Below are 17,739 nucleotides of genomic sequence, written 5' to 3'. Positions count from 1 at the left end.
CCGTTCGCCATACCTACGCACCTGCTGCTTAGAATTACGAATTTCTATGCGCGGAAAACATGTATTGCAATTATGTAAAGAAATTAGCGCAAAAGGCAAAGGACAATGGTGAAGACGCATGGGGCAATTAACAAGCGATACTACTAACTGTTTCATTGCTGTGAAAAGCAGAGAATATAAGGGAAAACACGAGCTTGCCCAAAGACGGGGGGCGGTGCAGGCACATACATCATGCAAACCGCAGTTTGATGTGGCAAAAAAATAAATAAATTGAGATCAACGCATTCAGAATTATAAATCTGCAAAGAAGTATTACTCACAAAGCGATTAGATAAATCTGAGAGCAAGTTTATCGAATCAGGAACTTGGCTCTCGGATAGAAAATGGATAAAACAAATCGATGCCCTGGTTAAGCAAACCGATGCCGGCCAGGCTACGTACCAAGAAATATGGGTGAAGGAAAATGATGGAGAGTGGTGCGGAGTCCTTCGCTTCTTCTGCGCTCCGTGGCTTACTCCCCGTTCAACTGAACCCCCTTCCCCTCCCCTCAACCTCAGCCGCTCCCTTACGGCCCCAGTTAATATATGCCTCTCAGCACGGGGCATTAAGCCTGTTACGAGGAATGAAATCGAATCTCCGCTTTATTTTTTTGTATGCTGCTTTTCGGTCGCCTAGTATCGATCATGGCCGCAGCTGACGGGCCACTGGCGCCGCGGTTTAATGATCCCCAAATTATTCGGTACCTCGGAGACGAATGGGTTCTCCTGTATGAGCTCGCGGGGGGGGGGGGGGGGGGTGCTCAGTGATGTGGGACCTTCCTATTCCTTTCACTTGGGGCCCAGGCAATTATGTGTTCCTTGCTTCAGTAATTAATTTATTAAATAATGTACTGACTGATCTATTCGCTTGGTGTGTGCCTTCTCGGTTGTTCATTACACTAGGTAGACGTGGGCACAGTACAAAATCAGTCGGCGAACAAGCTTTCTGACTGACCAAACTAGCGAAGGATTGAGTTAGTGACCGACTCGCTTTTCGCATGTCACAATCTATCAAAGAAACAAAGAAACAAATGAATGAGTAAATAAGTGTACAAAGCATACAAAAGGAGTTGCAGCTCGCTTTTACTTCCTGAAAAACAATACGCATTATTCATGTACGCTGAAATCGAACCGGACTGAACTTATCTTAGTCTGTGTGGACTTTCATCGGCATCAGGCTGACTACGTCCACAGCAGGACAAGTCCCTCTCCCATATATTTAAAATTTACCTGGTCCTGTGCCAGTTGCAGCCACGTTATCCCCACATAGTTCCTAATCTCATCCGTCGATTCCGGCCGTCTATAGAATATGCGGAGTACACATGCCCGTGTACTCTGGTCTCTGAGTAAAAAACTACAGGGAATGTAGGCTACATTCGAATTGGAGCGAAAGCACGGATTTGTGCTGCGTAGAAGACGATGGTGAGCAGGCAGTGCCGCGGGACGGAGCAGGTGGAAGTTGATGAAGACGACGCTCTCCAATGCACAGCGCGAGAGTGTGGTGCAGTTTAACTCGAGGCCATTGGGACTCACTTCTTCGGCTCCCCTCGTCCTCCTCTCTTTCGGCGCTAGCGCCAGAGGTTTTGCATTGCATCAAGTTTGCGAATACCCCCGCAATTACATAACAGCTACCGGCAGATTCCATTCCTAATTGTTTCCAAAATTTCCGCAATTAATAGAGCGTTTGGGTATTTTCATATATTCAGGTCTCAGATATTTTTTCTCGATATTTTGTTTTCTCCTTTTCTTTTTATTTGCTCTAAAATTCCACCAAAGGCACAATCATTATCTTGCCACCAGTTTACCCTCTTCTTTGGGCACTCCTCACTGAACCCTGGCCAATCCCCCGTCGTGGGTATGTGCCATGTCACCAAGGTAACAACAACACGAGGCGTGTTGGCTAGTGGTCTCACTGAGCGGAGATCTGTTCGCGCTGCCTCGGGTCCGACTCCCGGTCAAGGATATTGATTCAATTTCCTTGTGTCTTTTCGTGGTTAGACCTCTAACTCAGCTGAAGGTGAAAACTAGGCACACGGCGATCGAAGCACGAGGTCCCGCAGTGAAGATTTCGCTTCAAAGCTCCACTGTAAGCTGACCTAGCGTGCATTTCGTTCTAGCTGTGTAAACAGCGAACAACAATGGCGATAAAAGGTACCCCGTCGTAAAGCTCTTCCTATGCTAATTTCCTGCCTGATAATTAGCCCTTGCTAGTTTATTCGCGATTTTATTTTCTTGTACAGCATCTTTAGTAGCTCTACTGCGTCCACATGTAGCCCTGGTTCGGCTATAAAGCCCTATGGTAAATAACAGCTTGCTTGCATTTTCTTATGGTCCTTTTACCCGTATAAAAGAAAAGCATACAGGGCTATTTTGCCTCTTCGCTATTTCAGGGCACCGCGTTACTAGGAAAAGTATGCTCATCAAACGTCTCCATTCTTACAACCATGTTGCAGTTCTGCCAGGTCTCTATTTTTCTTTATCCAAACTTGACGCTTTATTTTCATTGCCTGCATGATGACCCAAATGAGAATCGAAATCAGAATGTTTATTTCACAGGAAATAATTCACAGAAGTGTTAAAGAGGCTCCTGTATCGTTAGCCGTTATGTCTGGTTTGGTTTGTTTTATGGTGTTTTAAATTCCCAAAGCGACTAAGGCTACTAAAGACGCCGTAGTGAAGGGCCCCGGAAATTTCCACCTCATGGGGTGGAAATTAAAACGTGCACTGACATCGCACAGTACAGGGGCCTCTAGAGTTTCGCCTCCCGCGGCCGGGATCGAACCCACGTCTTTCGGGCCAGCAGTCGAGCGCCATATCCACTGAGCCACCGGGGCTGCTTAAGCAGTTTTGTCTTGTCACGGATCCATTACATACGTTATCAAATTTTAAAACAATGCTCTTCCGGAGTAATGCTGCGAACAACAGCATTGGGCAGAGTGTTACACTGTGTGTTAATATAACCTACGTTATCGCGATTGGTCAGTACGAGTCAACCCTTGCCTCGTCTCCTTTACGCTCGTATATTAATCTCAGTCTGCTATGCACATCATCTTCCGCTACCTGTTTGCTATAGAAGACTTACTCTAGCTTTAAACAACGCCTCCTGACAGTGTGTTTCCTGCCCAGTAATCAACCATATCGGAATTTCATAAGAATCAGCGCGCTATAAGCAGGGAAATATCCTATCACTGCGCCGATCATTCATTCATTCATTCATTCATTCATTCATTCATTCATTCATTCATTCATTCATTCATTCATTCATTCATTCATTCATTGATGTTTTATTTCCCAGTGAAGTGGAAAGAGGCGAAGTGAAAAGCCGTGCATCGCTGGCTTGAGTAACCATCAGCCCCTTAAACGTGTACACAGCAGCGAAGTGCGACAAACAAAAAAGGGAAGAAATAAATGTGACAGGCGTTTAAAACTAAGAGATGAAAGAACAAAGGCGCATAAGACAAAACACTCAGCAAAAATAACAATACCAATAAAACGGTTTTAAAACCTACGTAAATTTTTATCAAGCGAGAGACACGTTGTACGATACAAGCACCCGGTACAAGCACTGGGAGCATCGTAATGGCGGTCGAGCGCTTTAAAGGCCGTCCGACAAGGAACGACTTTTAGAAGAAAAAATGACGAACCCGGCACGGCTGTGTCCGACGGGCCGTCGACACCAACGAATAGCTGTTAGTCGTGGATCCAGCGCAGTTAGAGATATTCGTCCAGCGGCCGGCCGCTCGGCGGAAGCGGTCAATACGGGCGTCAGCGCGGACCAAACCAGGCGCACTACTGCTTCCGACTGCTGCTCGCCTCTTTTAATGCGCTCAGCCGGCCGGAATGATAGTTGCGACGAAAGCGGCGCGCATCGCCTACAACGGAGAGCTTTAGAATAGCGCCGCTTATGCGAGCACGTCTACGTATGCTAAACGCGGCGTTTTTCGGGACGTCACGCGGCACGCCGTATTTGCTGTTTTAGTTAGTTGTAGGCAAACGCAGACGGGATGATAACTCCAGTCACAGTGGTGCCATCTAGATTTCATCAAGTGAACAATTTTTGACAACAAACGGCCGTCTCTGGCCTAGGAGCGGCCAAATTGTGAAATGAAAAGAAAGAATGTTAAATTTCGCTTTTTTTTTGTTATAGGCAAGATAAGGCGGAGGGAAAGTCCGATGAGCCACTTACAGCGGCGGCAGTCTTGAAAAACGTAGCAAAAGGACGAATTAACTCCAGAGCGAAAGCCGCGCTTCAAAGCGCGCCGCCATGTTAGCAACCGCCTTTTAACGCGAAAGCGTTGAAGGCCCCGTTACTTCATGAACATGACTTTAGCAGGTGGTGTCCAGAGAGGAACCAGTTAGGCAGGGGACCACATAGGTCGCATGACCTTGAAGCGACCTTGAAGTGATCACAGCCTGCCATCGGATTGTGAGCAAACTGCCCACGGTGACAGGAGGCAGTTAATGATAGGTCGCTCGGTAAGAGCAACCTCGGCCGCTCAAGTCCGACCGGATATTTATTTGATTTCTTTTTAATTATTTATTTAACTTGGCGCAATCCCAAAAACAAGGCAAGCATACAAAAATCTCAATATCTTGCTGGGGATTTATCGATCACAACAAGGCTTTCGCACTAAAATGGCGAAACCACGAAGTCCCTCCGAAGTCACCTTGCTTCTCAGCTGGTGTAGAAAACACAGATAGTTCCTCTAGAATTTGTGCAGCGGAGGATATAATGAGCGATTATATTTAGCCCCACGAAAGCAGCCATGCTTGACGGATAAGTACGCAGGTGCTTTAAAACAGAAAAAGAGAAAACTTCGCGCATATAACCCTGCAATACATTTTAAGCGTTTAGATTACATCTCTGCGAAGCGTTGCCATCGGCAGACTGCTTTCGTCGGGGCAGCGTGGGATGAGGGCTTTTTGTTAGCGTAGAAATTTCACCCCACTTCTTGCGTTTAGCCCTGCGCTAAAATTTGAAGCAGTTGAGATCGATTCTCGAAGAAACTAATTTATAATTTTTCTTTCGTAATTCTTCATTTTCTGTAGGGAAAAAAAACGCCAGCACTCAGGCCAGCTGGCCCTGAAGAGATATTTAGTGCTTTTCTTACGAGTAACACAGGTCTCGAAGGAAGCGGGGTAGGAAAGAAGAAACCGGAAGGCTTCAGTGAGGAACATATGTCACCGGATGAAATCGACGAGTCTCTGAAGAGCCTACCGGAATCAATATCGCCTAAGTGCTCCGCGTGCGCGCTCCCGTGGGTCGCGTTTCCGAGCGAGTCTTCGCTTGAAGCAGTTTGGTCCATGCCCCGCACATTTCGCGCTGCTATTGATTGGCTGCGTCGGAAGGAAGAAACTGTTCAAGACAAGGCGCCAATCCGAAAGGATCGTAGAATAACAAAACGCTCCCTTGACACTCCTTTCTAGCGAGGAATACGTTTTGTGCACACGTTTGCTGTGCTGAATCTCTTTTACACCAAGGTAAATGGCGTGGTTGTCCTTGGCCTTAAATATATAGCCGAATGCAACTCCAGAACAAAGCGACCTTTCCCCGACACAGGACCCGCTTCCAGCCAATGGCGTCGGCTGGCTCTTACGAACCTCCTAGCGTGACAATGCAGGGAGTGCCAGATGAAAGGAGATAGTCCCCTCCTTGCATTGTCATGTTAGCAGGTTCATAATAATCGACCGACGCCATTGCCTGGAAGAAGGACCTTTGTCGGGAAAAAGCGGCTTCGCTCTTGAATTGTATCACACTGTATAATGATCGTTAAGACTCCCGCTAATGTCTCGCGCTTACGCCTGTTAATTCAGAGGTGAATGTGCACCCTCGTTCGAAAGTCTTCAAGCCAGAAGGCTTGCCTTCGAGCCGTATAGTTGATCACTCAAAGCATCGTTTAAGCTCGAAAGATACGCAGGGTGGAGGGCTAGAGTTTTTCTTCGCCTCCCGAGGCCCAGAAGTGAAGATGTGCTTTAACTGCCCAGCTATAGTCGAATAAAACTCAAGAACGAAGCGGCAAGTGCTCCTCAAAGGGGCCTCTCCAGCCAATGGCGTCGACCGATTCTCATGACGTCCCCTTGGACCTGCTAGCGTGTCATCGCAGGGAGTGGGAGATGAAAGTGGATTAACCACGGCTTAATTAGACTAGCCGTGGGGACATGAGAATCGGTCAACGCCATTGGCTGGAGGGCAGCCTTTGAGGGGCATCCGCCGCTTCGTTCTCGGGTTGTATCCGACTATAGACGCCTGAAAACGAAACCTACGCCCTGAAGACATTTTAACAAAGATGCACAGTCTTTATCAGAAGTATACAGTCCACGCGGTCTGCTTCTGAGCCCTGCAACGCAGCTCCTCTCGCATAAACTAAGGGATCCTAATCTCACGAAAGTGGGAGGAGCTAAAGACCTCAACCCTCCCAAGTGTAGGGCTGGCAACTGTGCAAAAGAACCCCGCTACATTGCTTGAAAGAAAACCCCTTGGGATGTATATTTTTGACAAAGAATACTTTGTGCCATGGCGCTCTTTGGCCAAAACAGCTCTTGCGTCATAAAAATTCACTGTCATCATCATCAGCAGCATCATCATATTTTTGACAGACTACGTCCTAGCGGTGTCCCGCTGGCTCGGCGTCCACTAACACTGTGAAGACTCAACAATACATCGCGAATGACTTCGGCCAGTCGCATATTACACTTCCTGAGGCGGAGCAGTAATGTGTTGCGCTCATCACGGAATCGTGGGCGACCCAATGAGATGGGGCTAGAAATCACCCGCAAAGGCACGGACCGATGTTGGCGCCGCGCGGTGGATATTGCTGTGCGTCTGTGGTGTGTGGGCGGAGTTTTTTTTTTGGGGGGGGGAGAGGAGGGGTTGCACAGGTAGTTCCGAGAGAGCCTTGCGTCCCGACAGAGCCCGTGTAGCCACGCGGGAGGCACAGAGACGTCCAAATCGAAGAGTAGTTGTGTTGCACAAGCTGTCTTGCGAAACCTCGTCTTGTGTTACTGACATCGATGCTGGGCGTCAGTCACCTTCTTGCGCAACGTATCCGCCGCAGCGGTACCGACGAATCAGGCCTAAAGGCGGAGCCACGTGAAGCACACCGTAAATCGTTCACGTTGGTGTTTCATTGCAAGACAAATAGAATACAGTTAACATTTACATTTCCAGGTTTTCTTTGTTCGCTGATATTTAGTGCCAGCTCAGCAACAGTCGTAGGCCCAGACTCGCGTGCAGCTAAGAGCGACGATGTGTTTATAATTGTGACGGAAGGAAGGCAGGTTATTCACGCGCTTATGGTGGGTTGTGAGGCACAGAAGATGAAGAGGAAGACTGAGTAATATTTTATTTGGGAGGGACTTCCCAGAAGGCATGGCCGTCTATTGTAGCTACTGTTCTATATACACGGGGCAGAAACGTGGAGGCGAACGAAAACAGCCCAGCGAGCCATGGAAAGAAATATGATTGGTCTAACGTTAAGAGACCAGAAGCGGGCAGAGTGGGTGAGGGAACAAACGCATGTTAATGACATCCTAATCGAAATCAAGGCGAAGAAACGGGCTTGGACAGGGCTTGTAATTCGAAGGCAAGATAACCGCTGGTCCTTAAGGTTAACGGACTGGATTCTAAGAGAAGGCAAGCGTAGCAGGGGTGGCATTAAGGTTAAGAAGTTTGCAGGCATAGTGTGGGCGCAGCTGGCAAAGGACAGGGTTAATTGGAGAGACATGGGAGAGGCATTTGCCCTGCAGTGGGTGTAGTCAGGCTGATGATGACGATGATTATTAGGTATACTTAGAATGCTTCTCGTTTTTACTGTTATCCTAGCTACAGCTTTTTTTATTATAAATTGGACCCCTGAAAGCCTTACGACCGGTAAGAATTTAGAATGCCTTTGGGGCATGTCAAAGAGAGGTATTTTGTTGTTTGCATTTTCAGACGCTGTAGCGATGTTAGGACTAGTGTGGTTATCCGAGATGCACGGCGTTGTTGCCTGAATGATAGCGGTAACAGTGTGGCTGCCAATTAACGGAACACTAAATGCCGCCAGGCTACATGGTGACAGACTTGCTAATATCGAAGTGCTGTGTCGTACGTGCTCGAAAATGGAAATGCGCCATTTGGGCTCTCTCTATCAATGTTAGAGCTCTTTGGCCTCATAGTAGGCACTCTCGGGGGAGAAAAGAGAAAGTGGCGAGGATTTCGATGCGACTTATCGCCTCTTGTGACAGCGAAACGCCCCAAAGTTATTAATGGCCATCGCAAGCTTCTGTGAAAAATGGACACCGGCGCGTCAGTGCTGTGAGAATTAAAAGTATCAGTGCTGTTGCAAATACTAGGGCGAGACATTACGAAAATAGAAGGACTGCACGCGAAGTGCGAATGATAAACTCACTTATAGTTGGTCTGGTTTTTCAAGGCTAATTATCTTCGTTTAATATTCCATGCGTCTTAGCGTAACATCTGAGCATTTCCCTCCACGCTACACAAGCTTAACCATTATCAAAAAATATAATTATCTTACCAAAGAGAACATTATAAAACAGGAGACAGACAACGTCATAAGGACTTGCCAAGGAGCACTTAATTATTTTAGTAAGTGCACGCTAATCGCATCATGCTAAGCCTTCATACAAAGTCCGCTAAATTTATGCCGAAATCATGGGGATCTGTGTATTAACCCTTTTCTCTTCACTTGTATACATCCATAATCAAGACGCTTAATTTATTCATTACATTCGATTTCGTCCCTAGAAGGTTTCTAAGAAGTTCCATATTCTTTACTTACTCGGATAAAAGGGTTTCCGCGGGGAATAATTTCGTTTTGTTTTATAAATAACCCTGGTTTGTTTTACGTTACCGAGAAATCTAAGCTGGACTACACTGACAATGCACATTTCTCACCATGAAACAGTCGTATACGCCCAGAACTCTGCGTTACGTATGGAAAGCAGACAGTCACACCCTATGCACGGGATAGACGTTCGAGCGAACTTATTTTTCGACATAGAATCTCAATGACCTTTTCATCCGAAAACCGTTTGCTCGGATCCTTTATTCAATATTTTAATGCGCAGATTTTTTGTACATGTATGTTTGCTGAACGGACACTCATAAGGTATCGGTATCAGCTTTTCTTTGCTGTATTCTGTTGGTTTTCGAGGTGCATTCTCCAGGAACTCGGTTACAACTTTTCATCTAGCGCAGAGTTTTCAGAGCACTTTCTTTCTTTACTGACCACCATTCCAAATAATGGACGACGCCAAGATAAAAGCTGCTGGTATGCAGCTTGAGAGGCCCTCGACCTCCTTTAAATGCAGCAGCTCACAAAAGCATGGCATAAAAAGTATACTGTCACACTTTTACAAACAAGTTTCAAGTCCAGATAATGATAAGCTGAAATATGCAAACAATGAAGATGAATGAACCGATTTGCCATCTTCAATTGCGTTTTTTTTTGCAGCGTGTTAATACAATGTTTAGCATGTTCATAACCAAGATATTCAACTGCACTTTAAGATATTGTTTTTTTTCTGCAATAAATAATAATATTAATTGGTTTTGGGGGAAAGCAAATGGCGCAGTATCGGTCTCATGTAACGTTGGACACCTGAACCGCTCCATAAGGGAAGGGATAAAGGAGGGAGTGCAAGAAGGAAGGAAGGGGTGCTGTAGTGGAGGCTTACGGAATAATTTCTGCAACAATTTCATTTTGCCGAGATGATTTCCCTCTTTACGTTCCTGTGTTGCGGCCTTCACTGTTTTGCGCCGTGTTCAACAGTTAAGCTTGCAACACGCCAGACATGATGAAATCAAAGCTAGCTTTCTCGATAAGAAGAATGCATTTTCAGTTCTCATCTCAGCTCTCCCTTGGGGAGACAAATGCTCTTTTCGTGCAAACGGATATGACACAAAAAATAACAACTTTGTTGCCAATAATGCCAAAGTAGCCAAAAGAATCCATGTCTTGTCTTATCAGCGAGCATTGGTAATGGACAAATGGCGCTCGCCAAGCCAGGTATTTCTGACGGGGAAAAAAAAGAAAAAAATGAAGGAAAAACAAGAAACGGCATCCGCTTCGCGGTACATCACCTCCGCTCGCGCTACCTAACGAGCCAGAAGGAGTGGCGCTTCGTCGGTGATAACACGATTATCGGCGCGTCTAGGGACACTCGATGAGTTTCTCACTGATCCGGTTTCCTCTCTCCTACAGGGAGCCCACGTGACCAGCCAATCAAGGTCAAGCGCTGTTCCTGTGGCCACGCCGTTATCGATCGGTTCGAGGAATCCCCGAAGGAAAACACATGAGTACAACGATAAGACGAAAATGAGTTACGGCCGCAATAGCCAGCCGGCTTAGGTAGCAGAAGCTGTGAGATGCTTGGTGTAGTGTGGGTAATACATAACGTCGCCACTTAAAGTAAATATCAGATTATAATGCGGATTATTAGACTTTCATGTAATATGAATAATGGCATGCTGCTTAAAAAAACGACGGAGCCAAGAGAAGGCCGCTTATAGTGGGCTATCTGCTCTGGCGGCGCTGGACACCCACTGCTGTAATCCTGGTTTATAGCAGTTTAGCACATTTTTTCAGAAGACAGGCACTACCAAGCTTCTATAAATGATTAGTATGCAGAAACTTTGAAGTTGCTAGTAGCCTGAAAAACACGCCTGGACATTACGATAACATGAGAGTTATTAGTAGCATCAGTTGATGTACAATGGCTATGTGGCGCACACAGGTGCAGTGGCACCTGCAACCTGGAGGCTACAGCCGCTTTTTTACAGGCTTTTAGAGATTACTGACACTATTGCGGAGAACAGATGGTGATCATCCATGTAGAAAGAGAAAAGTTGTTGCCGAAATACTGGCACCGATTCATGTTAAAAGACAACACTGAAAGATTAATCACGCCGTTTATATATATGCGAAGCATAGACGGGAGCTCTAAACTCGCTACTACTCCTCGAAAAACGCCAGTAGAATTCAGGAGCTCCCGTATTTTATTGAGATGTTGCAATGGAACGCCTTGAGGATGTGAGTGATATCCTCCTCGTTTTAGCAACAACACTGCTGCTCCTCACCCGTACGTCAAACCCACCGCTTTTCGCTACGTTCATGTCGTGTTTTCATCACAGTATGTAGCGTCATGATACCTGGCCCTTAGCAGGGGGCTTTTTTTAGTGCAGGAGATTTAGTTTCAGTTCAGTTTTTCTGTATATATCTAGTCGTTCATTCAAGCTTAAAATATCGCACATATGATAGCGCTCGAAGCAACTGGTGACGTGCCTTCCTGTCATTTTCTGTGGATGTCCTAAGCAGCTACTGCACCTTTGAGCTTCTTGTACACCCGTTATTGGTAGTGACATAAGCATTGACGTTCTCACGTGACTTCAGGAGACTAGCTTGCTGGAAGGTTAACAATTTCGTGGTGCTCATGTTGAAACTTTAAACCTGAAGATGCTAAATTGTTGCTTAATTCTTGCGTCCTTGAAGCCTCATTATATTTAGTGCGTGATTAGATGATATGTACGTTATCAATACCGGCAAATTGTTGTTTCTTAGTTGGTAGATTAAGGTTCTTAATTCAATTTTTAGTGCCAGTTTCTGTCATGAATTTTGGCGTGCCACATCAATGTTCATTTGCCAACTGTACCTGCTGCTAGCCGATTAGGTTATAGGTGTAATCAAGCTTTAGGAAATTTTGTGTATTAGTTAAAATTACGAGTAAAAATACATAAAGGAAAACAACTTATCACTCACGTTATGTTGAAGCAGCATTTTGGATTAAGGCCTTTTCAGAACCAGAAAAGAGCTGTTTCATGTCACCAATAATCTAAGTCTTTAGATGCCTGAGCAGTACTCTCCCTCATGGGACACAAAAAAAATGTTTAACTTCGAACTCAGTATTCCGTCTGCAATAAATGCTGGCACTAATATCACTGCTTTCCAAATTCCTCCAGTGAAGCCTCGTAGCATACACAACTACATGCCGTAGGTTTCACAGCATGTTCTTCAATGCACATGAGATCTTACGGGAGACCTGTTTTCACCTTTAAAAGAGAGGGTGTAAATGTACGATACAAAATTACGAAAAGGCCGAAAACGAGACAGCTAGACAAAAGCAGTCATGAAATTTGTTTTGGCCAGCATTTAATAGTCAGAAACTACTCTCTCCGTCCTATAGGCGCTGTCCAAACTCTTCTCGCCTGCAATTTTCGGCTCTTCTGCAAAACAGATGAAATGCGAAAGGGAGGGTCACTTACGTTCTTAAATAATGTTCTTTCCAACCATGAAGGTAGCTCGGCATTTATTGCGTCAAGCGAAGCGCATCCCTTGCTCCACGTGTCGCCTTGCCTCGTTGCGTACGTGCGCGGCTTTTTAACTTGTATACATCGCTGTCAAAATACCGGCTGAATAGAGAGCCTTGCTGCAAGGCTAAAAATATATAAGTAACAGAAACACAGTGTCCACGCCTCCGTGGACATTACGCATGAACGGCCATTCGTTCCGGTCGATGGCAGAGACCTCGGTAAACCGCATTTGGCTGAATTTAGGGCCACTCAGTCGAAAAGATGGACGCTTTTATTTGCGCGGCAATGTCGCGTGAAGCGTTATCCCCAGACCAGTTTGAGGAATCACTTGAAGGTTTATTTCGGCTACCAAACTTGGGGCATCGAAGACGAGAGCCCTCGGAAACGATTCCGCTCTCCCAATGGTTGCTATTTCATCTGGTTTTCTCGCTCAACGAACCGCGAGGCAAAACATAAATATCCGAACGGAGTAGAGGCCGGAGAAAGAAATCTAACGGAGGCGTCCGGTTTGGTGGTTCCTGGACTTAGTATTTCGACATGATTAGCTTCTGCAAGACCACAGCTCCGAGTACGAAGGATCAACGCACTCAACCAGAAATCCTCGTGAGGTCGCCAATGCTGTAGACACAGAGAGGTCGAAAAAAAAGGTTAACTGGCCAGCAAACACCAAAAAATCATGAGGTCACTTATAAATAGCAGAAAATTTTTGGAAAATACCGGCATTTTTTTATCCGCTTTGCTCGGCCTTCATCGTTTATGATTTATTGATTTACTAATAATACTCAAGTAAAACGGGCCCGCCATCACCAAACCACGACTGCTAGTTTACAACGCAGAAACGAGTGGATATCAATGGAAAAGCAAAATACACAAGCGTATGCGGGCAGAACCAGAAAAAGTGAATGCGGCATGATGCCGCTTCGCACATTGGATTAATCTGCAACATGCGACTTTCCAGGTCCTTTGGAAGCCACTTGAAATTAAAACATTTACTGCCGAAGAATTCGACTCAGCGACAGCTCTCGCGAATCAGCATCGATTGCATGGGGTTGTGCAATTAACCTAGTACAAAAGTACGTTTCCGGTAAATTTACTTCTCGCTTGGCGTGTCGTAGCGCCATCATGCGGCATTAACTGATAACCCCTCTGGCATTATACGACGGTGGCCCAGCGGATGGCGCCATAATGGAAGCGAAAATGCTTTCCCGTTACCGCACGTAAGTTGTCTTAAGTTCCTCTTTGTATTTTTCTTTTGTGTAGCATAAATGATTCGATGAGCTCCTCATTGGATTGTCTTTAATGGAGCTAATACCATCCATATTTCAGTGAGAAGACCGGATATGATTGTTACATAATCACGTTTGAGCCTCAAAACATTCAATGCACAGACTAATTCTTGCTTTGAATTTTACTGCAGTTTTTTTAGTTAGCCGTTTTCATCTATATATTGAGTACAGAATTTAAAAATATGTAGAGCTTTAAAGGCATTGGCCAGTAGGTCACTTTTTGCAACTTCTGTCCGTGAAGCGCACAGAGAAAAGCTTTAGGGAAATCCAAAAACACCGATTTTTTTATCGCCGGAGACTTCAAGCAGCTGCGAACATTTTGTAAAATTTTGCTTAAGAAGCCGTGGTCAAATTTTTCATGAATCCGCCTTGACAGCGCGAGAAGTCACTCTTTTGACCTTAAAATCACTGTATGCGTTTAGAAAGCATGTGATCTTTGTTAGCTCGCCAGTTACCTTTATTTGATGTAGAGCGCCATTATTTACTGAAAAACAATCATATTTCTTGAAACCGGGCACAAAATGGGGAGCATGGAAATCGGTTGCTATCTCTCGAACTTCGATTGACAGATTAAATATTGTACGTCGCGAAGCCAGAAAATGTTTCAGCGAAATTTGTTAATAGCACATTATGTACGCTGTGTACCGTAACGGACTTTCTAAGATTAATTTCCAAAGCACCGTCGCGTGTAATTAGTGCTTTGCAAGAGTGCGGACCTCATAAAACCCTTAGCTTGTCCTCATCAAGTTCTGAAAACTTTCAGTCCCCATTACATCGGTCACTTAAAGGCTAGGCTGTTTTTTTCTTCCGTCTCTGCTGTGATCTAGTTAACGGAAAACCTCATTCGGACCGGACGAAATGAATTCCTGAAAACTTTCATTAACGGAACTAAACATAGTTCGATTTGCCTCACTTATTAACTTTTGTTTTTGTTTTGTGAATTAGGCTGCACTAGAACAAATTTCTTGGCGGATCTGCTTTCCTTTGCGTTTTGGTGTATTAGGTCGTAGTTAAGACAGGGGCTGTAATGGCCATCAATTATTTCATGAAACAAAAGAATTTAATGGACAATTCACTTATTTAAAAGGTACTTTGTCTCGGGGCTTCAGTGAAACTTGCAGCCCAAGAAAAATGCATGCTTACGTAATCGACTGTAGTAACCTGATCAGCACGACTCACTCTGTAAGAATGAGGGGTGATTGAATTTTATTCTCTCTTATTGATGTGCTCAACATTTTGAGCTAGGAATGATGGTTTTTGCTTTAATATGCCTTTTCAGCAGGAACTAAAACTTCATAAAGGCTTTCATTTCTAGGTACAACGTACATTGTTCCCAAAACTAAATTTTCGCGAGCATGGGCTTCTGAAGTGACAAGTTTCCAAGAGAACATCGCATTCTAAAACGGGTCGCAGTAACATGACCGTCGACGCATAATTTAGGCGGCTCCAATTAACAGGCGGTAAGTTGAAGGGTCCTGTTTATATAACTTTTTTGCCAAATAACCGTAAACGCAGATAGAACTATCTTATTACAAAACCAGCATATGCACGAGAGGGATGATAAATGGCAACCATAAGTAAAGTTTTAGTTGGATCCCAAGGGCGCTTTAAAACGTAAAGTTCCACTTCAACCGAATTGCTTAAAAGGCACACCGCCGTAAAAGTCTTAGTGAAGTGTTGCGGAGTTATTTTCAAGCAGAAATTTAGAGTGTGATTTCGATCTTGAGCACTATGTAGGGCCTATGATCTCTGTTTGTGACTTTTGTTCCCAACACGCTCATTGTGGAATGCAGTTCCATTTGATAACGCGTTTGCCATCGGGTGCATCCGGCTATATGCGCATGTTTTATGGTTTATGGGGGTTTAAGGTCCCAAAGCGATTCAGGCTATGAGAGACGCTGTAGTAAAGGTATCCGTGCACTGACGTGCACTGACATCACACAGTACACTGGCCTCTAGAATTTCGCCTCCATCGAAATTGGGCCTCCGCGGCCAGGATCGAGCCCGCGCCTTTCGAGTCAGCAGCCGAGCGCCATAACCACTGAGCCACCGCGGCTGCCATATGCGCATGCTTTCACTGAGCATCTGAAATGCAGATGGTAGGTGAAGGCGGCGATATTGGTAGAGAAATTCACAACCGTTCGGTGTTGTAAGGAGCCTGAAAGTAGGAGGAAGAGGAGGAGGAAGAGGAAGAAGAGGAAAGGCAGGGAGGTTAACCGGAAGAATAATCGGTTTGCTACCCTACACGGGGGAAAAGGGGACAGGGGTAAAAAATGAAAGAGAAAGAAGAATCACCATGAAAAGTCACAGCGTTCAGTAAGGTCACAGCCTATCGTGCAGGCCAGAAGTGCGTAAGAAGTGAAGCAATGCCTTGGAGGCCTTTACCGCCGACCATCGCCGCGGCGAGTGGCCGAGAATCTTCATTTTCTTCAGTGGGCGTCGATCTAGACGCTCTAGCGCATGGCAGAGAGACTGCCTTTCGGCGCTGTAGGCAGGGCAGTCACAAAGAATGTGGGGGACATATATTCTCGTCATGAGGAGCCTGAAAGAGTTGATGTACGCGCAAGCGGCCGGGTAATCTTAACTGGAGAAACCGGAATCGCTGCGCGGCCAGATCTGCAGGTCGGATGAGCATATGAAAGGTGATTGATTAGAGAGCTACAGAGAAATTTTCGGAGCAAGCAGAGGCTGGCTATTCGGCGGCGAGCTGCGGTCCTTTCAAGACCGAAGTAGCGTTTAGAGATGAAACGCTGTTTGTATCCGAATATACAGAATGAACGAAGCGAATGGCGTTGTTGAGAACTGATTCGATTGAAGAGTGGATAGTAGGGCTTGTTGGTTTACGATCATGTTGGGAACAGCGCTAACGCTGGACGGAGCGAGAACTGTGCTGTTTTCTCGCTCCGTCCTCTGTTAGCACTGTTCCCAACATGATTCGATTTCATCTGTTAGGCATATTTGTCGCGGGTTCCAGATGATACTGGCGAACCCAAGTTGAAATGTGATAAGGGTTTTGTAGGCGCGCATTACGTGGTGAGGCGCATAACGAAAATGACGTTTCATGAACGTTAGAGCTTTCTCGGCAGATGATGTGATTATAAGATTACTGCCGAGGGTGACACAAAAGTGCTAAACAACTGGATGCTTTCTAGAGATGGGTTAGCAACTACACAGGAAAAATTAAGGGAGATGTGTTGACGATTAAAGAAGGTGATTTTACATTTGTTAGCGCTTAGCGTCATTAGCGAGAGGTCGCATTATCCAAGCACGCAGTTAAAGTCGTTTTAGGGAGCCATTTGGTGAGCAAAATTAGTAAGACTATGATAAATTACACAGTCATCGGTGAGCATATGAATTTTGTATGGTGGATATAATTGTAAATCATTAATTTATACAAAGAAAAAGAGCGTGCCGACCGCAGATCCCTGCGGGACATCCGATCTTACAATGAAAGCGTTTGAACTGAGAATGTTAATGGACACGAAATTTTAATCTTTAATTCATTCCAGAACGTTGGCGTGCCGATTTAGAAGGGCAGCTTTTAATAACAGGCGCTAGTCTGTGAATTTGGCTAAATCTAAAAATAATGCATTGGTCTGCAGGTTTATGAACCGAGCATGCAGGTCGTAGGTAGAGATTTTTATCTGGATTTCGCAGAACCAGAACCGGCTACGACACCCTTGTAGAGCGGGATGAAACAAGTTGTTGGAAACCAGAAAGTTTACGGCTTGGGAATAAATGGCATGTTCGGTGATTTTTGCTATAGGCCTACTGGTTAAGGGGATATGATGCTAATTTAATGGAGAATCCTTTTTGCACCTCCGCTCCCAAAAAGCTTGCCCAGCTAAGCGGTCGCATAACTTGCGAAAGGCAAATGCTTGGCTGTCAGAAGAGGCATGGCCAGCGTTTCTTAAAGTGTTCCACAAACGTCGTATATGAAATTCCCCTGTCCTGCGTGAAATCCCACATTGGACAGACGGAGCGTTGCGTGAACGACCGACTTAGGGAGCATGCAAAAGATATAGAAAATAATGAAGGTGAGGGACTCGTGGATCACTGCAGGGCTTGCACCAATTGTATTCCGCGGTTCCGCGATGTGAGG

At 45.4% G+C, this 17,739-nt stretch overlaps 1 protein-coding gene across 2 annotated transcripts in view; it reads left to right on the top strand.

Annotated features, from left to right (window-relative positions):
- LOC144105456 (putative diacylglycerol O-acyltransferase Mb3761c) overlaps positions 1–17,739 on the top strand; it is a 322,783-nt gene that overhangs the window by 105,444 nt on the left and 199,600 nt on the right. For both annotated transcript variants that reach the window (XM_077638579.1, XM_077638580.1), the window contains exon 2: positions 10,247–10,341. The gene's annotated coding sequence lies outside the window, so the exon portion shown is untranslated. The remainder of the gene's footprint in view (positions 1–10,246; positions 10,342–17,739) is intronic.

The sequence above is a fragment of the Amblyomma americanum genome, chromosome 9 (genome assembly GCF_052857255.1).
Source record: "Amblyomma americanum isolate KBUSLIRL-KWMA chromosome 9, ASM5285725v1, whole genome shotgun sequence".
Lineage (NCBI taxonomy): Eukaryota > Metazoa > Arthropoda > Arachnida > Ixodida > Ixodidae > Amblyomma > Amblyomma americanum.
The sequence above is the reverse complement of the archived record's forward strand: the minus strand, read 5'-3'. Positions and strand labels throughout refer to the sequence as shown.